The sequence below is a fragment of the Pezoporus wallicus genome, unplaced genomic scaffold, assembly GCF_028554395.1.
Source record: "Pezoporus wallicus isolate ANWC-B61680 ecotype Strahan unplaced genomic scaffold, APGP_CSIRO_Pwel_v1 contig_8542, whole genome shotgun sequence".
Taxonomy (NCBI): domain Eukaryota; kingdom Metazoa; phylum Chordata; class Aves; order Psittaciformes; family Psittacidae; genus Pezoporus; species Pezoporus wallicus.
This window is the reverse complement of record NW_026640148.1, coordinates 1,469,466-1,484,834: the sequence shown is the minus strand read 5'-3', so window position 1 is coordinate 1,484,834 and position 15,369 is coordinate 1,469,466. Positions and strand designations below refer to the sequence as shown.

General features: G+C 49.7%; 1 protein-coding gene across 3 annotated transcripts in view; it reads left to right on the top strand.

Annotated features, from left to right (window-relative positions):
• The window catches only part of CHCHD6 (coiled-coil-helix-coiled-coil-helix domain containing 6), a 107,372-nt gene that overhangs the window by 81,947 nt on the left and 10,056 nt on the right, over positions 1-15,369 (top strand). The gene's annotated exons all lie outside the window — the stretch shown is intronic.

The following is a 15,369-nucleotide window of genomic DNA, read 5'->3' as shown; positions in this document are numbered from 1 at the left end:
GTTGTGTTCCTGAGTCGACTGTGTGTGAGTGGAATAGCCTAAGATGTGTCAGCTCATGGTGGGTACTCAGCGTGGTGGTTGGCTGGGACATCGGTGGTCATTATGTCTAGCGTAAGTTCAGAGCTTGCTCTCAGGGTCAGTGACTTTTGACCATCTCTTTCAGTCCCTGCTGGTCATCCTTATCCATCCATCATTAGGCCCATCCCTTGGCATGAGCTTATTCCACAGCTTAACGGGCACAGGGTGTAGTAGTTGTGGAGTGTGGCCATTGAGGAGCTGCTGTGTCAGCGTTTCTGCACGTGGGCTTTGGGCAGTATCACAGGGGTTGGTGTTCCTGGAGTTTTCACAGTCCCTGTGAGCACAGCGATAGGCTTTGGAGCGTGGCTTCTTCTGCTCCTCTCCCACAGAATCTTCAGGCATGACCCAGCAAAGAGTGGGAAATAGATTCCAAACCCCACTGCTGCCTTTCTCTCACCGTCAGCAGGGTTGTGCTTTCTTCTCCGGTGCGGAGCTGTTTGCTGTTGAGAATAAGCAATCTCTTTTCTTATGATTCCATAGCTCTCTTTGGGACATGATGCCATCAAGGAAACCAGCTGTTCCAATACCAGAGTCTGCCTCTGCCTCCTTGCTCTCTTGTCGATTGTGTTGAATCAATGAAGTGTTGCACTACTGTAGGGAAAAGGGGGGCGTGAAGAACTGAAGAGTGAGATCATGCAGCAGGAGTACAGAGAAGAGGGTTCATATATCCTGTCACACAGTTCACAGTGGCTGTGTCAGGAACCAGATCTATCGTAACAACAGAAATCCCGCTCATGGAAACTTGAATCTTGGATCCAAATCCCTGTTTCATTAAACTGTGGGATCTGAGAGTTCCTGCATGGAGAACAGAGTTCACTGAGCATCTGGGGAGACCCGACAGCAAGTCCTTGCTAGTCCTGCTGGGGAGATGGTGGCTTTGATAGGTGTTATGGAAAAAGTAATTTAAAGGGGAGAAGTAAGGGAGCTAATCCCTGGATGCCAGCTGCAGGAGAAGGGTAAGGTTCAAAATGTGCTGCCTGTAAATCCTGCAAGCTGCAGTTCTTATTCTTCGTGTCTTGAACCAGTGTCTCAAACCTTTGTCAATATGGGCTCTTTGCCTGTGACACTTGGCTTCAATGGCATCTCTGTTCAGCCAACAAAACTGCCAGGTTGTGCTTTGACTTTGGCTCCAGCTGTTCAGTGCAAAAAGCTTTCATTGCTGCTATGAAAAGCTTTTCTTAAGGGACAACATAAAGCGGGAGGAGTGTTGTGGTGCTTGAAGGTTGAAGTAGGCATCTTCCCTCGAGAAGAGTCTTCCAAAGCGCAGCAGTCTAATACACTGTCGTAGGGATGAAAGGGATTGTGTGTTAATCTGTACCTGTCTGCAGTTAATCTCCCTGGCAGGTTTGGATCTGACTGATGTCTGAACCCAGCAGACAGGGATGTGAGGGAATTTCTTCAGTGGCTCTGAACTGCTCCACAAGCCCCTAGGCTGTACCCATGCATCTGGGATCCTGCCTGCTCCTCCTTGTGATCCTTGGCTCTTGCTCCATCTTTGTTCTTGCTTTGCTCTCTCCGTGGATGCTTTCCTTGGCTTCTCAGTTTTGATCTGTACTTGACCATGGTACCTGGTCCACTCTGACAGCAGGATGGTAAGCTCACAGCGCCCTGCTTCAGGCGAGCTTGTATTCTCCCTGGTAATTGCCTCTGAATCAACAGCTGGAGGTGTTTCTTGGTCCTGGCATGGGTTTCCCAAGTGCCACTGAAGTTTTTGATGAGCTTCGTGTTCTGGAGCTGTGAGAACCTGCCCTCGAGTTCTGCCTTGGCAGTTTCTACTTGCAAGCTTGCAGGCATGCACCTGATTATCTCTCTTTAATAGACCAACGATACCTTCAGGTTTTCAGAGCTCTTTCTCTGAGGTTCACGGTCTGGGATCTTCTTAGGATCCCACTGAGCAAGATCTAGAAACATGGAGACTGAGGGATCCCCACTTTTGGGTATAGCAGTGCCAAGCTGATTTCTCCATCATGTTGGTTGGGTTTATTTTGTTTCATGGTGTGCAGGATTCCATCTCGTTCCAAATGCCGTGCTGGCACTGGGGTGGTCTCCATTAGGTCAGGACAGCACATAGCGAACGTTTGAGCTGAAGGTGAGCTTAAATGTTGTTCTGTGATGGCCTGAGATTGAAACTGAAGCTGTGGGTCTTTCAGGTATGTTCTAAACTATGCTTAGGCTCAGTGCTATCACTGTGAGTGAGTGATATACTCCCACCATGCAGTGTGAGCAGTTCTGGCCAGCTATAAGGTCTTTCTCACAGTGTGTACTAGCAAGCTAGGCACATACTGGTTTTGCTACTTCCTTCTCCTCCTATATTTTTATTTACTCACCTATTCCTGGAGTCTGGGCTCAGACATTTCCCTTCCCCTCTGCCTTCATTTTCTCACCTGCTCCCTGCCGGTGTCTCTGCATCCTCTCCCTCCTCTCCTCCTTTCTGTCCTCTTCCTTTGCATTCCTTTCATTTTGAGTTCTGTATTGGAGCTGACATGGGGCTGCCTGCTCCCCGCAGCACTGAGCTGGCTTTGGAAAGCTCAGTTTGGAAAGAAGAGGCTGCAGCTCCCTCAGGGGCCAAGGCAGAGTTCAGTGGCTGTCTTATTTTTAAACATGCATCTGGACACGGCTGATCAGAGGAGCAAGAGAAGTCCTTGGGTTCTGAAGATGTAGAGTAATCCTCTGCATCCCTCTCTGCACCCTCACCGAACATGAAGGCTGCTTGGCAGAGGGGAATTTGACTCCAGCAAACATGGGAAGGATTCAGAGACTCTGTGGAAGGAGGGTAGAAAGGTGTGGGTGCTGTGTAAAGCCTCACACCTTCTTCTTCTGCTTCAGCTTCTCTCTCACCCTGTCACATTCATGCAGGGTGTTTTCACCCTGAAGGATCCAAAGTACATTGCCTCTCTATGCATCAGCCTTGCAGGATGCTGTTTGCTATGAGTAAGTAAAAGACTGATAGCTGAGCATCACTGCTGTGGCGAGGGGACAAGCTGCAGTATCCCAGATGCATGTTCCCATCACAACCGGTGTCACCACAAGGTACCAGAGATGGGTTTGAGGGTTCCCAGTGTGGGCAGCAGCTCTGCTGAGGCGGGTTGTGTACCCAGCTGGAGCGTTTTGCTGTGCAGCTTTCGCTGCTGGCATCTGCTCCAGCAGCACAGTGATGTAGTCACCTAAAGGACAACGAAGAGGCAGGTGCTGACTGGTCTGGTAGCTCCTGCCAGCAGACTGGGAGCTGGAGTGAAGGAGAGCAGATTGCAGTGGAGCTGCCCTCATGGTTCTGATTTAGACAAAATGTGTTCAGTTGGGTGGAATACCAGGTCCTGAGTGGTAAAAATGTGGCACAGGGTCGTTCAAGACCATGGGAAGGTCAAGGTCTCTGTTGGAAACCTTCTGTTACGCTGTTACTTTCTGTGGCACAGGCTGCTTTGGTTCTGTAGACACAGGGTAACAACTATTCCCTTCTGCAACATGTTGGATGTTTCTGATCCTTCAAGTGGTCAAACTTGGGCTGTGTAGCTGGGGGTGTCCAACCTGTTCTGGGCAAGAAGGGGGGGGAGGCTGGAAGCTCATCCTCTTCGTGTTTTCTTTTAGCATCACTGGCTATTGAGCAGCCAAACCCAGCAGAGGAGATACCTACAGCATCAGGACTCAGATGATTTTCAAGGCCAGGTTGAACAAGGCTTGGAGCAAGCTGCTCTAGTGGAAGGTGTCCCTGCCCGTGGCAGGGGTTGGAACTCGATGAGGTTAAAGGTCCCTTCCAACCCAAACCAATCAGTGGTTCTATAATTGTCAACCAGAGAAGCACAATGACTGTGTTCAGAATAGGTTGAAGCAGGCTGTACTCTGTAGAGAGAAGAAACAGGCAGATTGAGGAGGCTACATCTCAGTTCTTCAGAAATGCTCTAATAATCCTGCAATGATAAATTCTTTTGGCTGGAGGAAAAAGTCCTTTCGTGGGAGGATCTCATGTTTGTGCTGTCTGACTTCTTCCTTTGACTTCAAGGCAAAAAGGAGTAGTTGGAGTAGTTTTGAGTTGGAGACTGGTGAAATGATATGTGTGAACCATGGAAGAATTGACTGCTGGGGTGGATGGAGTTGGCCTTCTGTTCCCATTCTGCCTTTTTCTGCCAGAGCATCCATGGTTTTGGACTGCAATGAGGTGTGCTCAGTCGCTGTCCTTCTAACAGTTTGCTCAGTGTTTATGTGGAAGAGGTTGTGCATTTGAAGTGGGTGAGGAACAGAAATGAGTTGGCAGCGTGCAGCTGATTTTGTCTCTGCAGTGCTGCACATTCAGTTGTCAATTTTCTTCTCTACTTGGTGAAGATTCTTGGTTTCTTGCTTTAAAATAGCGAGCTGAGAGAGAGGATTCATTGCCTACAAGGGTAGCTGGAGCCAGGTGCCAAATAGACCTGACTTGGCTGTGTTTTCACCTCATCCTTGCCCTTAAGATGGTTCTGCAGGAGCTTTGGCTCCCGTGGATGTGTCCATCCATGTACCCTGTCCTGATGAGCAGCACTGTGTACACCGTGGCTTAGACATTGCAGTCCTCATGGGCTTTATTCTTCCTCTTAGACCTTTCCTAAGGAGTCAAGCTGCTCATTACAGACTCATTTTGTTATGGAAGACTACAGAGCACCATATTCTTACCTGAACAGCGTTGTGTGTATGGATCAGGGCTGTGAGTATGGATCAGGGCTGTGAGTATGGATCAGAGCTGTGAGTATGGAGCAGGGCTGTGAGTATGGAGCAGGGCTGTGTGTATGGATCACAGCTGCGAGTATGGAGCAGGGCTGTGTGTATGGAGCAGGGTTGTGAGTATGAAGCAGGGTTGTGAGTATGAAGCAGGGTTTTGTGTACGGATCAGGGCTGTGTGTACAGATCAGGGCTGTGTGTACGGATCAGGGCTGTGTGTACGGATCAGGGCTGTGTGTACGGAGCAGGGCTGTGTGTATGGATCACAGCTGCGAGTATGGAGCAGGGCTGTGTGTATGGAGCAGGGTTGTGAGTATGAAGCAGGGTTGTGTGTATGGATCAGGGTTGTGTGTACGGATCAGGGCTGTGTGTATGGAGCAGGGCTGTGTGTACGGAGCAGGGCTGTGTGTATGGAGCAGGGTTGTGAGTATGAAGCAGGGTTGTGTGTACGGATCAGGGCTGTGTGTATGGATCAGGGTTGTGTGTATGGAGCAGGGCTGTGTGTACGGAGCAGGGCTGTGTGTACGGAGCAGGGCTGTGTGTACGGAGCAGGGCTGTGTGTACGGAGCAGGGTTGTGTGTACGGAGCAGGGTTGTGTGTACGGAGCAGGGCTGTGTGTACGGAGCAGGGCTGTGTGTACGGAGCAGGGCTGTGTGTACGGAGCAGGGCTGTGTGTAAGGAGCAGGGCTGTGTGTAAGGAGCAGGGCTGTGTGTAAGGAGCAGGGTTGTGATTACGGAGCAGGGTTGTGATTACGGAGCAGGGTTGTGTGTAAGGAGCAGGGTTGTGTGTATGGAGCAGGGCTGTGTGTAAGGAGCAGGGCTGTGTGTAAGGAGCAGGGCTGTGTGTATGGAGCAGGGTTGTGTGTACGGAGCAGGGTTGTGTGTACGGAGCAGGGTTGTGTGTAAGGAGCAGGGCTGTGTGTACGGAGCAGGGCTGTGTGTAAGGAGCAGGGTTGTGTGTAAGGAGCAGGGCTGTGTGTATGGAGCAGGGCTGTGTGTATGGAGCAGGGCTGTGTGTATGGAGCAGGGCTGTGTGTAAGGAGCAGGGTTGTGTGTAAAGAGCAGGGCTGTGTGTAAGGAGCAGGGCTGTGTGTAAGGAGCAGGGCTGTGTGTAAGGAGCAGGGCTGTGTGTAAGGAGCAGGGCTGTGTGTAAGGAGCAGGGCTGTGTGTAAGGAGCAGGGCTGTGTGTAAGGAGCAGGGCTGTGTGTAAGGAGCTGTGTGTGTAAGGAGCAGGGCTGTGTGTAAGGAGCAGGGAGGTGTGTAACGAGAAGGGCTGTGTGTAAGGAGCAGGGCTGTGTGTAAGGAGCAGGGCTGTGTGTAAGGAGCAGGGCTGTGTGTAAGGAGCAGGGCTGTGTGTAAGGAGCAGGGCTGTGTGTAAGGAGCAGGGCTGTGTGTAAGGAGCTGGGCTGTGTGTAAGGAGCAGGGCTGTGTGTAAGGAGCAGGGCTGTGTGTAAGGAGCAGGGCTGTGTGTAAGGAGCAGGGTTGTGATTATGGAGCAGGGCTGTGTGTAAGGAGCAGGGTTGTGATTACAGAGCAGGGCTGTGTGTAAGGAGCAGGGTTGTGTGTACGGATCAGGATTGTGTGTACGGAGCAGGGCTGTGTGCACGGAGCAGGGCTGTGTGTAAGGGGCAGGGTTGTGTGTACGGAGCAGGGCTGTGTGTAAGGGGCAGGGTTGTGTGTAAGGAGCAGGGCTGTGTGTAAGGGGCAGGGTTGTGTGTACGGAGCAGGGCTGTGTGCACGGAGCAGGGCTGTGTGTAAGGAGCAGGGTTGTGTGTACGGAGCAGGGCTGTGTGTAATGGGCAGGGTTGTGTGTACGGAGCAGGGCTGTGTGTAAGGGGCAGGGTTGTGTGTACGGAGCAGGGCTGTGTGCACGGAGCAGGGCTGTGTGTAAGGAGCAGGGTTGTGTGTAAGGAGCAAGTTTGTATGTATGGAGCAGGGCTGTTTGTAAGGAGCAGGGCTGTGTGTAAGGAGCAAAGGTTGTATGTATGGAGCAGGGTTGTGATCACGGATCAGGGTTGTGCTTAGGGGAGCCCTGGATAACAGGGCAATGGCATCACCTGAACTGGCTGCTTCAATTGCACCAGCTCCTGCAGCCATAGAGGCTGTGCCGGTGCTGGGAGAACTCCTTGGGAAAGCAGACAGATAGCTCCAGCAATTCCAGCCTGATCCTGTGTGACCTTGCTTGTGCTGTGGTGGGGAAACAGCCCACAAAAAGCAGTGGGAAGGACATGCCTCAAGTCGGTTTCGTGTGGAACTTGGAGCGTTCAGGATTTGACCCTGGCTCCCTGTAAGTAAAAGGCTGCTGTGTCAACCCCTCCACTTCACCTAATGCCAAGACTCAAACCCCAGGTTCTTGAGAGGAGCTGTTACTTGTGTGACCTTCATGCGTGAAACGGTTTCTCTTCTGCAATGTTTTTTCCCCTTTATCAGTTATTCATTGAAGAGGCTCTTTGCATCTGTACAATTTTGAAGGGTAGCTATTATTTTACCATTTTAATTCTCCCAGCTGTTCAAATAATTGTTTTAACCTCTCAGTGCCTGGAAATGCTTTTCACGTCCTGGTTGCTCTGCATTGTATTGCTTCGGTTTCATGGTTTAAATTAACAACAAATGTTTTTTTTTCCCATTCCAGATGGTTATTCTGGGACTTTCTTCTCTATAGCTTTTAGGCTACATTGCATCTAATGATAGGACAAGGGGGAATGGCTGTAGAGTGACAGAGGGGAGGCTGAGATGAGCTCTTAGGCAGAAGCTTTTCCCTATGAGGGTGCTGAGGTCCTGGCACAGGGTGCCCAGAGAAGCTGTGGCTGCCCCATCCCTGGCAGTGTTCAAGGCCAGGCTGGACAGAGGGGCTTGGAGCAAGCTGCTCTAGTGGAAGGGGTCCCTGCCTGTGGCAGGGGTTGGAGCTGGAGAAGCTTTAAGGTCCCTTCAACACAAACCAGTTTGGGGCAAAATCCTGCCATGTGTGCGTACCTCCGGAGCAGCAGTGTCTCACTTCATAGCATTGGCTTATTTATTGCTAGATATTGTTTTTTATGTTTCTTTTCAATGAGCATTGCTTTCCTGGAGTATGCCTTTAATGGTCTTGCCATAGGGACAGAGGTGGAATTCGGAAACAAGTAATTATGTGGTAATGTTATGGACGTGCTGCTCTCTTTTTCTCTTGCATGCTCTCCTCACGTGTTCCAAAAGTTGCAGAAGGTGATCTATAATTCATCAAACCAAGTGTAAAACATCTGACTGCAAAACCTATCAATCTGAGATCATCTCTTTCTAGCCCTTTAATTAGGGAAGCCCTGCTGAAAAATGTACCCATCAGCTACTGAGAAATGGTGCATTCCTGGACTCTTGGTATAGATCTTGAGTTATCCAGGTGCCAAAATGCTGTCAGAACTGACAGATCTTAGAAAATACACCCACAGGCAGAACATTATCCATTACACTGGCACTGAGCAGTGGGCAGTGAGGAAAAACCAGCAGAGAATGTGTCTTTATCAACTTTAATTGGCTTTCCCCGTTGACAAAAATCAGTGCACCTGGCAAGGAAGAGAACCCATCTACCAGCTTGATCTTTCCATCCCCGAGCTGAAGGGTGCAGTCCATCTCCACTGACGTGTGATGTGGACGTGGCTCAGCACAGTTCCTGGCAGCGTGGTGGAGGCTCCAATGCGCAGAGACGGCTGCCAGCCTGTCCTCGGTGAGTGGCTGCCGTTAAATAGGTGTGAAGAGGGAATTACTGTGGATAAACTGGATTTCAGCAGTGCTCTGGAGGCTCCAAATTGACTGCAGAGGGAACCAAACTTAGTTAAACTTTTCTTCAGGTCCTGCCTTGTAAGGACTACAGATGACAACGAAAATCCAGGATCTGAGCAATGGATATGCTGATATGGAAAGGAGACAGCGGACAGAGGGAGCAGCCACTTTGCAGGAGCTACAGGAAATGGCACATGTAGAGGTTTGGGGAAGAGAACAAGCTACTTGTGGGTCACTTGGCACTGCAGGTTTATATGTAGCTTTATAGCAACAACAAAGGAAGCAGCGGTGGTGTGGGTTTCTCCTGGGCAGGCTGTTTTGATGCCCTGTTGGAGCATCTTGTGTATACTGAATGATGTAAGATGCTTCAGTTCATCCTTGGTGCTACTTACTATTGCTATTAGATTTATGGCAATTTTATTAGAGTAAATAATGCAGTGAAGATGATTGCAAATCTATTGCTATGTGAGGCTTTTTTGGGTTGATTAATGAGAACAACTAATTTCTGTCTTTATGATCAATTTGGCAATGTTTAGCCCTTCTCTTGCTAAATTCCGCCGCGTTTCTGAGCATGGCTTTATTTTAAGCTTCTCTTCTGCTAAGTCAAGCTCCTCTATCTTATTTCCATAAATAGTGGAAACCAGAAGAACTTCCACTCAGAAAAGAGAGTTCAATAAGTGAACTTTATTGCAGAAGTTTCCTTTCCATATCTCTTAATGGTCTTAAAACCAACAGACCATCACAATGATGCCCGGCACAGCGGGTTCCCTCTCAGGATAAGCTCTAGAGCCTGCACTGTCCAAGCTGTAAGAATATAATAGACTTTATAGGGGGAAAAAAGTGTTGATTGTCTGTGTGTTCATTTTTTCTTTCTGCTTATCATATGGCTTGGGGAAATGTAGTAAATTGTTGTGCTCAGAAGGTTTCTTTAGAAACTCGAAGCGAGTGGGAGGAAGGGATAACAAAGTCCATTCTGTTCCTCTGCATCAATCTGCCTCTTTACAACCCCAGCCCATCAAGTATGTTGTCACTGTTCTTTGCAGCAGGAGGAAGACTGAGGCTTTAAAAGACTTCTGGAGAACATATACAAATCCACGTGAATAGCCCAAAACATCATTCCTGTGGTTTCAGGGCGATCCCGTTGGGCTGATCCAAGCGGCAGTTTTACCAGGATGGAATATTCTTGAGTGCTGGCCCTAAGCTCTGCTGTGGGGTTGCTATTCAATAGCTGTCTTGTTGCCTGTGTGAAAGAAGGGATGCCTGCCTGTGCAGCCCAAAGGGATGGTAATGGATTGTAAGATTTATTATGTATTATAAAGTAATAACTCTAGATGAAATAGAACTGTGGGAAGAGAGCAGGATTTTGACATCTTCTTTTGAGATGCAAAGCGCTTCTCTGGTGGCCTAGAGTTACTAAAGGTGTTGCTATCTCAGATGCTCTGTTTGCCAAGTGCACAGTGGAAGTGCAGACAGACAGTGCCTGGCTTTGTGTCAGTCATTCCCTAAATGCTTGATGGCTCCTGAGTGACCGGCTCCTCAGCCACCTCCTGCTTAAAAGCAAGGCTGCATGATTTTTCTATTTCTCTAAACTGTTTTCACCCTCTAATTGCAGCTGTGAGCCACTGTGTGCGTAGTGCCGCAGGATCCTTGTTGTGTAAGGGCCTTGATAAATATGTATTGTAGTGGCGAGTGGTTGGAGCTGCTCTGCAGGTAGTGGTGGAGAAGCAAGCCTTGTACAGGGAAGAGTCATTGTTTCTCCGGGGTCAATAAAACCAAGATGGCACAGGGGATGGTGGGAAGAGGAGCCAGGATAGCTGCTTCAGCATCACCTGCTGATAAACCAGCTATTTATAGAGGAGCTGAGGCTTTGTCAATGAGGTTCTTAAATTAATATTTACATCCTGGCTTCATTGGCTTTCACTGAGCATCTCATTTGCATTAGTGCTTGGACCGAAGCGTGGCTCCTGTGCTCCAGGAACACGAGTGGGATTGATCAGCCCATGTGAAACCACTGTGTGCAGCGTGTGTGAAACCATTCCCCATAGATTCCTGCCTCGCGCATCCTCTTCCCCTCGTAGCAGTGTTTTCCCATCTTTGTGTGCCTCTCATTTCTTGCAGGAAAGCTCACCTTTGTTCCCAAATGTCCGCAGCTCATCGTGAGGCTGATCTTGCTGGAGAGCAGCATTTCTGCTTAGCAATTCTGAGTTAATCTCTGGCTCTCGGAGAGAGACTCAAATCGTCAATGGCTTGTGGGTAATTTAATAACGAGCAAACAAATAGGATGCGTAGATTACAGTTACTTAGCCCAGATGCAATCCCCCCCCCCCCCCCCCCCCATCCCTATTTGCATCTATTTGAATGGATTTTATTATAAAGGTTTGCTTTTCTTACATGTTAGCGCTGGTGGAACGGCAGCGGGAAGAGCGGCTGCTCAGTGAAGCTGTGCTGTTCACAGCAGGCTCCACACCTGGCTAAGCAGTTCCAATCCCCTCTCTGTGTGCCTTTCAAAAGGGAAGAGTAATCTACTCGCTAGACGCGCGTGCCTCTCGTAGTCCTTGGACGACCTTGAGCAGTCATTTAACTCGTGTTTATTTGCCCGTCTCTACCTGGGCTGATATTACTTCTGTGGTTTGGAGTGTCGAGGGTGAATGGATGTCTCGGAAATGTTGTGGATGACGAGCACTGCTGGAATGGGAGGTGTTCACATCGGCTCTCCCAGCTGTCTGCAGCTCCTTGCTTTAGAGCTGTTTGGACACTTGGGCTGTGATGCGGACCAGTGTCACCACCACCACTCAGCCCCCACTTCTTAGTGGTTGATAAGATGCTGTTATGCTGGTGCTGTGTTATCCTTAATCTGCCTTTGGCCTGCAAAGGGTCTAAAGGCAGCTGCTTCTCTGACATCTCCGCCGGCTCTCTGGGTACTTCATTACTCTTCCTGGGAAGAGAGCATTGCAATCCAGTTACTGTGTCCACAGTGAGCACAGCTCATCTTCCCTTGCCAGCCCCAGTACCAGAACGCTGGAGCTGGGAGCAGGATGCACTTTGTCTCTCCAGGTGCATGAGGCACAGAACACCTCACTGACAACACACCGTGTGCTCAAACCACTCACCTTGTGTTTGTTCTGTTTAAGATAGCAATCCTCAGTTTCCTCCCCTTCAAAATATCTCTGGCTCCCAAGCATGGGACAAAGAGAGTTGTGGACACAGAGCTGGGAAACTGGGAAGTGGGTGCTTTGGTACCCCAAGGCTCCTGTGTTCATTGCACCGCTGCCTCTTCCATTTTAACTGGGATGCTTGCTGCAGGCAGCACCTGATGCGCAGGTTTCCAGACCTGCCAGGTTTCCCTGCCTTTTGCTGGTGTTCAGGGGAGATGGGGCTGTGGTTTTCAGCCAGATGTCAAGGGCTCTTCCTGGCGAGCTGACAGCATCTGTGCTTCAGACGTACACAGGCTATCGGATGAGACATTTCTTACTCAGAAACATTGGCGAAGACAGACAGACATTCCTCCTGCCACGGAGACAGGCAGGCACTCGCTGTTGCCAAGCCTTGAAGTGTTTGGCATGTTTTCTACTGCCCTAGTTTTGTGGAGTTGTACCTGAAGTTTTACAAGTACACGAGAATCTGGGCTTTTATTTAAAAGGGAGAGAAAGAGAAGGGAAGGCATAAATAAACTCGCCCAGCGCTCTCCTGCCTAGACAGAAGGGGTAGGAGAATGTGACTGCGTTGCTTAAAACCAGAAGGCAAATGGAATAACCCCAGTGTCTTTCTGAACCATTTGACAAGTCAGCCTTGGGTCTGGGGGAGTTTCGGACTTGTCTCTTGGGTTTTGGATAAGTGAAGGGTGTGCAGCATGGCTTGTGCTCTGAGGGAGGGAGGATCTGCAGCCCTGCAAATGCTAGCACATCCACAGTGTCCCCTGCAGTAATGAACCAACCAAAGCAGTCAGCCTCCCCAGATGAGGAGAGCCCTGCGTTCTTCCCATCCCCTCCGCATTCCGAGCTGTGCTTTTTTGGCTGTTCCACTTCTGAAGCCTTCCTTGCAAACAGGAGGATCTCGGGCTCTTTTAAGCAGAAGCCAGGATTTCATGTAAGAACGTGATCTGGGGAAGTGGAGTTTTGACGTTTTCATAGTTGTGTCATAGATCATCAGACTTCCATATAGATTTATGCAGAAATGAAGGTCATTATTCACAGGGGGGCCCTGTTAAGCTTTGTACTCCCTGGCTGATCTATAGGAAAGACCCACTGGCTCCCCCAGCCCCTATCTCCATCCCTCCATAGGCTCGCAGGCAGCTGCCTGCCGCTTTGGTGTTGGTTCTGTAGGCAGCGGCGGAGGCACGTGCTCCTGAGATGACGGCTGAATCCACAGGCTCGTGCCTGTGTGCTGCCCGAGCGGAGGGACACACGCAGGCAGGCTCCCACAACAGAAAGGTTTCCAATAAAGCTGAAACACAGAGGTATTGTTTGTCCAACTGCTGGCAAAGGCACAGAGCCATTGTGCGGGTCCTGAAAGCCTCAGTGCTTTATTCTCTGCAGCCTGAATGGCAGCCGCGGGTAATAATAACACGAGATTAAAAAAGCCAACATTATAGGGGCATTTACAACCCGCTGAGAGAGTGAAATCGCAGCAAGGCTGAGCTGTGTCTCGAGTGATCCTACGTCCTTACTGCTTGATAAGGAAATGATAGGCAGCTCTGGAGAAGCGGCCACCACGGAGCGCATGAAAGGGGAGCGGGTTGTCTGTCGGAGCGCTGCAGTGAGTACAGTGGCACAGATGGAAAAGCTCTCTGCAAATGGAGTGAGTGGCATGTCCCCCTGTGTGGGTGGGCTGGTGGGGCTGGACCTGCATGTGTCCTGCCCAATTATAGGGCAAACGCATGCTGGTGTCAGCGGGGTTGGACTGCGTGGTTCAGAGGCTTGTGCTTGGGGCCTTTGATCAGCATCACATAGCATGGTGCTTTGGTAGTGTCAGCAGATCCACTCAGGACCACTCATGTGTGGCCTGATCATAGAATCACAGAATAGTTACGGTTGGAAAGGACCTTAAGATCATCCAGTTCCAACCCCCTGCCATGGGCAGGGACACCTCACCCTAAACCATGTCACCCGAGGCACTGTCCAGCCTGGCCTTGAACACTGCCAGGGATGGCGCATTCACAATTTCCCTGGGCAACCCATTCCAGTGCCTCACCACCCTTACAGTAAAGAACTTCCTCCTTATATCCAATCTAAACTTCCCCTGTTTACGTTTGAACCCGTTACCCCTTGTCCTGTCACTACAGACACTAATGAAGAGTCCCTCCCCAGCATCTCTATAGCCCCCTTTCAGATACTGGAAGGCTGCTATGAGGTCTATGTGTGGAATTTCAGTATTTCCAGAACAAGGAAATCCCACCCCACCAGAAAATAATTAAGGGACAGTTCCTCATCTTAAAAGTCTTCGATTCAGTGTTGGTCCTAACAGTTCTTTAACGTGTCTTACAAAGCTCTGTGTGTACATATAAGTATCTGAACAGCTTTAAAGACCCAGGTTTTCTCTGCACACACATGGAAGTTGTATTCCACAAGCTGGAAGCAGAACACCAGCCTGTAGCAACATCCTCTCCGGATGTGCCCAGGCTGCAGAATAATGATGGTATCTCGAAGGCAGCCTTACCTCGCCAGCCTGGGCATCACCCCGTGGTGCTGAGCTGCTGGAGGACTTGCTCAGACAGGTTTTGCAGCTCTCTGCTACTCAGCAGCTTTCTGAGGCAGCATCTTACCTATGTGACCTTGGTCTTTGGTATTAACAATGCGATGACTGAGGTGGTGGGAGGCGTTTTGCAGCAGTAAACCATGCTTTAATAAGGATGCAGGCTGCATGGCCAAGGCAGGTGTGGTTTAATGACTGTACTTTTCCTTCCTAAAAACACTCTCATCCATTCCAGTGTATTGCTGTGCTTGTCCCAGGCAGCGTGGCATGGAAATTGCTGGGCCCTGGGTGCTGGTTCTTGAGTGGGACATTATGAGGATTCAGCTATCCAGCCTGCTTCACGGATTCATTTACTTGGATTAATGAATCTGTCTCTGCCTCTGTTTCCCCAAGAGTAATGGGAAGTTACTTGCGTCACAGGGATTTATGAGCTGCTTTCTATATTGGCCATTTTGCAGAGCGAGATTCAGCTCGCAGGGCTCTGCAGAAGGACGGAGCATTTGAGTTTGTTCTGTTCTAATCCTGGCTACAGAAAATTGCCAAGTTCCTGCTTTGATTCTCTTTAAACACAAAATATAAATACCCTGCGATTGCCTCCCCCCTCCCCTTCTCTTCCTTCCCTCCCAATCCCCCCTTTTTCCATCCTTTATGTGTGTTGGTTTTCTTTCTTTTCAATGTTGCCTGTCTTCCTTGCACGCTGCTCAGGCTGGGACCTGAAGCTCCTCTGCACTGGCACAGGCCTGCAGGAGAAGGCTCCGGGCTTGCTTTGTTTCCACAGGTTGTAAGTGTGAAATCAGATGGATGTTAGTGGTAAGGTCTTTGTGGGAAGAGGGCGGAAAGAGGTGGTGAGTGACACTGGGAAAGGATGGTCTAGGAGGGGGGAAGAGAGGATGTAGCTAAAGCTAAATACGATGCTTGCTTTTTGCCAGAACCTTTGCAGCAGAAGCATGGATGCATTCCCAGTTGACAGCTCCCTCGCCTCTTTCCTCCCCTCCCTTTTCTCTCTCCCCCTCAGGGGCTACTGTTTGAGGATGAGTTGGTTCCAAACAGACAATACTTTCCTAGCAGATAAAGGGACACCTAAGCAGCTGCACAGTATCTGTCATGAACAGACATGCTGCACAGAGAGGGAAATTAGGAGATGGGACCAGCATCATTTGT